Genomic DNA, 6000 nt, shown 5'->3' on the forward strand with positions numbered 1-6000 from the left:
AAGAGGTGACGGGGAAAATAACAGTGCATCTGGTAATAAAAGCAACAGCGGGAACAGTCTGGTAATAGACCAGATATACAGTAGGATGGTAAAGGAGAGGAAATGGTTAAAAATTAATCCACCGTCATGGTGACCTGGGGGGTGGGAGGGCCACGGTGGACAAGGCGGAGGAGCCGGTGTGCAGAACGTGGTAAGTTCAGTCACTCCTAGGCTGTGGGCCTGGGACAGGGAAGCCCAGAGGGGAGGGGGCTGCGTGGTGAGCGTGTCCCTGTCATTGCGAACACTCACTGGCCCGGGATGGCACAAGCAGGTCCCACAAATCAGTAGCAGTGTAGGTCAGTGACGCTGAGGGTGCCTCCTGCCTGGGAGGTTCTGTGAGGGGCGGCTGGGTGAGCGGATGTGTGGGAAGTATGCCTGTGTGTGTGGGAAGGTGGTCTGTGGCCCAGCCCTGCGTTGGCATGCATCTCCTTACCTTTGGCTTCGGGGCTTCGAAGGGTGCCAGAGATGCCAACAGACGGGCCCCAAGAGGGTGGGTGTGCCTGGGGGGTGGGGGGGGTCATGAGGCCCAGGTGAGGCACTTCGCAGCCTTGGTCCCGCCCCCTGCCCCACCCTCCGAGGCCCTGGAGCCCAGGCCCTGCTGACTGCCAGGGCCTTTCCTGGAATTCGGCGGAGGACAGAGCCGCTCCCTGCCTGCCCTGGCACACTCCAGGCACAGCGTGTCCTCTGGGGAACCTTGCAGTCACCCCGGTTGGCCTGGGCCTGGGATAGGTCCTTGCTCCCCCCCAGGAGGAGTCCTGCTTGAGCTGCCATCTGAGCTCCTGGCCCGGGGCTGCCTTCACACACAGGCAGCACCAGGCCTCGGGGGCCAGCGGGCTGAGGAGGAAGGAGCAGCTTTGTGGCCGGTGGCAGGACTGGTGGTCTCTGTTGTGGCTTTGGGAGGAGGGTGGGTAAGGCCGAAGAGCAGGGTCTCAGGCTTCAAAGCACCTCCCCCCCGCCCCTCCCTCCCTCCCTCCCTTCTGAGGAAATCTTGGGGGCCTCGCGGTTTTGAGGCCTGGGGACAGGAAGCGACTCTGAACTCGGGGTCAGCTGAGAACAGAGATGAGGGAGATCGTTTTGCCCCACGGCCCAATTCTACCAGCATCCTCTTCCTCAGCTCCCCGCCATCCTAGGGGGAAAAAATTCTGCTCCGTCTGCAAGCATTACGTCGGCCAGTGGCCTCCCGGAACGGTGGGGTCTGGAGGAAGCTGGACCGGTGTCCAGCGGCCTGGGCCCGGCCACACCTGCCGGGGGGAGGAGAGGGCCTCCCGGGAGCAGCGCCGGCGGGGCTCGGGCCGGGCCGCTCGGGCCGGGCCGGGGCGCCTCTGTACGGAGGGGCGGGAGCCGAGGCCGCGCCACCGGCCACGTGGAGTCCCGGGCGGGCGGCGGGCGGCGGGAGGCGGAACCGGAGCCGCCGCGCGCTCGCCCCTCCCCCGGGACCGCCGCCGCCGACCGCAGGCTGCGAAAGCGGTTGATCTGGGGAGCGAGCACACCCACCGCCGCTGCTGAGTCAGGCTGTTCTCCCGCCCGCCCGCCGCCGGGACATTGTGTTCCAGCCCCGCTGGCACCGGGCCCAGCGCTCGCACCGGCTCCTCGCCCTGTTTGTGCTCGCGGCTTGCGCTCGGCGCAGCCTTCCCGCCGCCGCCGGCGGGCGCCCGGGGCCGGGCCGGGCCAGATGCGGGCCCCGGGACCGGGGAGATGCGGGCCCGGGGACGGGGGAGATGAGGCCCCAGGGGCGGCGGAGGAGATGCGGGCCCGGGGGCGGCGGGGCCGGGCCAGATGCGGGCCCCGGGTACGGCGGGGGAGATGCGGGCCCAGGGGCGGCGGGGGCCCCGCGCCCTGCACGCCCCCAGCCTTAGAGCGCCCAGACCGGCCCGTTCCGCCCTGAGCCTGGTATGGGAGCCCGGGCGTGTGGGGCCGGAGGAGCGCAGGGGGGCGGGGGAGCACGAACAGGTGGTGCCGCCCACGAGGGAGAAGGAGCCACCCTGCACCACCAGCGCTGGGACCGGCCTCTGCTGGCGCACAGCTGGGGGCGCGGCAGCCCCAGACCTGAGGCCTGGGTGTGGTCACGTGACAACGGAAGCCGGGGAGAGGGGCCAATTCAAGCGATCCCCAAGGAGCCCGGCTCCCGGGCTTCTTTCCCGATCAGTTCCTCACAGCAGCCTGGAGACTCAGGGGCCCCCGGGGGCTGGCAAAGCACGCCCAGCCCTTCTGGGCAGCTTGGGACCCCTCTGGCAGGACACCCGGAATGGGAAGAGCCCCAAACCCACCGCGTGGGAGCCCCCGTAGGGTGGAAGAAGGAGACCCCTCAGTTCAGCCCCCAAAGCCAGATGTGTTGCGAGTCCCGTGTTCTCATTCCCCTCTCTTACAGAGACCGCTGGGGCTGGGCCTGCAGGGTCTTCCCCTCCAAACCACGGACTGGCTGACCCAGCACCTGCTGTACGCAAGCGCTGCTGGGTCTTCCAATTAAAGGTTAAAGGCTAAGGCACGATTCCTAAAGTCCTCTCTTCCCCCTCCTCCCCTCCTCACAGTTGGCGTGCCTTTGCCATGCCTGGAGAGCCCATCCTCCATGTCTACCCATCGCTCAAGCTCCAACTCATAAGGCCTGCCTGGCACACACCGGCCAGATCTCACTCGGCTCCCCTCGGAAGCCCAGCACCGGGCTTTGTACCTTCCTCACCAGCTCGGGCACAGCATGTGGCCGTCTCACAGTCTAGTGATCTGTGTACCAGCCCCATTCTCCTGACCAGATCAGAGAGTCCTTGAGGCAGAAACAGAGTCTGCCTCTTGGCGGCCTCCCCCATCGCTCAGCTCATGGCCCACCGGCCAGGGTTGGCCCTGGATGTTCAATCCATGTCGGGCGCATTGAAATGATTTCCTGCCCCGGGGCGGCTCGCGGGCCAGCCAAAGAGACACACACACCGCATGTGAGGTTAAATAATAACCCAGCCAGCAGGTGGTGAGCACCGAGTGTTTGCAAGAGCTATGGGGCCTCTTTGGAAGGAGGTGGCGATAGGGGAGAAAGATCCCGGGAGGTTCTAGGCCTGACCTGCTGTCTGTGGAGGAGGGGGGAGGAGGAGTGGACGGTGCCCAGGCCGGACCTGCCCGGAGCGTTGAGGTGAAGCTCCCCACCCTCAGTCCCCAGGCACTGCCTGTTCCCTGGCCTGCCACTCCCCACTGCACCCAGGAGGGCTGCCCAGCGCTGCCCAGCTCTGGATGCACGCTGGTCCCACCCCGCTGAACAGCTAACTGTGACCTTGGGCAGCACTTCCTCCCCTGACCTCACTGCCGTCCGTGCCTCCGCGGCAGCGCTCACAGGAGGCTGTGACTGCGTCCCCGCCACACCTGCTGCCTCCCCGACGTTCCCTGTGCCACCTCCGGTCCCACCTCCCCCGCTCCGGTCTGGGACTGCTGAGAACACTGCGTACAGAGTGCGAACAGCCAGAGGAGGTTTCCTGTGGTTGCAAAAGTACCATCGGGACTTTCCCCACGGTGCACGCTGTGGGAGGAGTGGGGGAGGAGGAAGCGGGCCAACCTGGAAGGAAGCTCTGCTCTCTCCCTCCCCGCGGAGCTCCCAGCTCTCCCGAAGGCTGGGACAGTTTGTCACACCGGGCAGGAATGTACCCGGCGTTTCAGATGGCCTCTGTCCAGTCCTACACTGGCCGCTTTATATTTATACTTCCTTCTTCAGCCCTGGCAGCCTGCTGTCAATCACGCCTGCCCTCACTGCCCACCTCCCACCTGGCCGCCACCCCCACCCCACCACGGGTCCTGCTTGGGTGTACATTGTTGTAAGAGGCGGGGTGGGGCACACCAGGAGCAGAGAAGTTGGACTCTGGAAGAGTGAAGCCCCCAGCACCCAGCCCTGAGACTGCCTCCAGGGCCACGCACGCCCCACGCCGGCTGTGAAGGTTCTGGTGGGCCCGCGGGGCTTGCTCGCCACTCGGAGAAGTGACACGCAGGGGCTCAGAGAAGGGACAGAACTAAGTCACATTTCGGTGTGTCTGACGTCAAAGCCAGCACTCCACACGGTCTTTCCCCTCATTCATAGACCCGCCAGGCCTCCAGCCTCGGAGCCTCCCTCCCTTCGCCCTTCAGATGATTCCAGAACGCTGCCTCCTTGAGCCCGGGCACCCCCTGACATGTGACTAGCCAGCAAAGTGTTTTCAGCCCTTCCCATGTGGAGGACACCAGTGGACCTCAGAGGACACCAGTGGGGCTGGATGGCCAGTCCTGCTCTGCGGCTGTGGGCGCTTCAGTTGTCTCTTAGCCACTCCCCCTTCGCCTGGGAACAAGCTCGGCCTGAGTGTGCTGATCGGCACTGGGGTCTGACCACCAGAGCCTGAGCCTGCTTCCGGGCTCTGCACACAGACCCGTCGGCGCCACCCTGTGACCCCTTCCCAGCAGGGCCTTGGAGGAATCACCACCATATGCCAATTCCTGACACTTGTGCCCATTTCACTGACATGTCCCAGCTCAGTCTGATTTTAATGTTTCTCTAAGTAAGGAGAATACTACCCACTTTCCTGATGGGAAAGTTGAGGCAAGAGCAACTGAGTTGCTCACCAAAAGCAAGAAACAAGGCTTGTGACTGTGATATCTAGTTTCCCAAGCCTGCCCACATGTGGCCTTTCCCCAGCCCTCTTCCCCTGGGGAGGGCCCCCAGCGCCCCCCCCCCCGTGCTGCCTTTACCCACCCCCGGGGCTGAAGCAGGCACCAGGGGGAGAGAGGTAGGTAGTTGCCTGGCCTGTACCCTGGCTTCCTGTCCTCTGTGGCTCTCAAGGGCACATCTTGTCCCCTCTGAACCCAGTCATCCTTCCTTCCTCTTTTATCCGTCCCACTCTCGTTCTCCCTTCTTGCTCAACAAGAGCCCTGTGTATATGCCTCCATCCACCTGAGTTTGCTTTTTATTTTTGCTTTTTCTGTGCATCCATTCTCCTGGGACATTTCCCCGGGTCCCTCTGCCGTCTCCCCTCTGAGGCTGTCTTGTTTTGCTAGAAGCATCTCCCATTCCTACTCCTCCCCAGGGCTCCCCTCCCTCCTGACTTCTGCCAGTGGCAGATTGCTCAGGTTCAGTGGGCTCTTATTGAGCACCTACTGTGTGCTCCTGGAATCGTGGTAATGCCTGAGAACTCAAAGTCCAAAAGCTGTGCTGGAGCATCTAGTAAGTACCTACTGGTGCCTTAGGCATTGTGCTTCAACCTGGTGGCACAAAAGCGGGGTGCTGCCCTCAGGAGATCTCGGGGCTACTTGGGAGTATTCACAACAACTGATCATTATAATGTCCTGGAAAGCTGGGGGCTGGGCCTAGCCAGAGGATTCCAGCCTTCAGGTCTGACTGAGGAGCCAGCCAGGCAGAGCCAGGGAGCAGGTGTTCCAGGCAGAACGGACAGTGTGTCTAAAGGCACACAGGCGTGAAGCGGCCCGGTGTTCCCTGGCAGGCCCTGCGAGCTGTTTGATGTGACCTGGACAGGGAGTGCAGGCTGGGGAGCCCGGGAGCTGTTTGATGTGACCTGGACAGGGAGTGCAGGCTGGGGAGCCCGGGAGCTGTTTGATGTGACCTGGACAGGGAGTGCAGGCTGGGGAGCCCGGGAGCTGTTTGATGTGACCTGGACAGGGAGTGCAGGCTGGGGAGCCTGGGAGCTGTTTGATGTGACCTGGACAGGGAGTGCAGGCTGGGGAGCCCGGGAGCTGTTTGATGTGACCTGGACAGGGAGTGCAGGCTGGGGAGCCCGGGGAGATGCGGGAGAGGCAGGCAGGCCAGGACGATGAGGAACCTCGTGTTCCAGGAGAAGGGCTGTCCTGTACCCGGGGCACCCAGAAGCCCAGGAGCCTCTGGAGCTGAGCCCACGGCTTCCTCTGGAGCTCCCATTAAGCCATATTGACTGACCTTTGGCGAAGCGAGGCCTGTGGGAGAGTCAGACACTTAAATGCAATGCTGCTTCCAAGGCACATTTATTTATT

Source organism: Pipistrellus kuhlii, unplaced genomic scaffold, assembly GCF_014108245.1.
Source record: "Pipistrellus kuhlii isolate mPipKuh1 unplaced genomic scaffold, mPipKuh1.p scaffold_m20_p_5, whole genome shotgun sequence".
NCBI lineage: Eukaryota > Metazoa > Chordata > Mammalia > Chiroptera > Vespertilionidae > Pipistrellus > Pipistrellus kuhlii.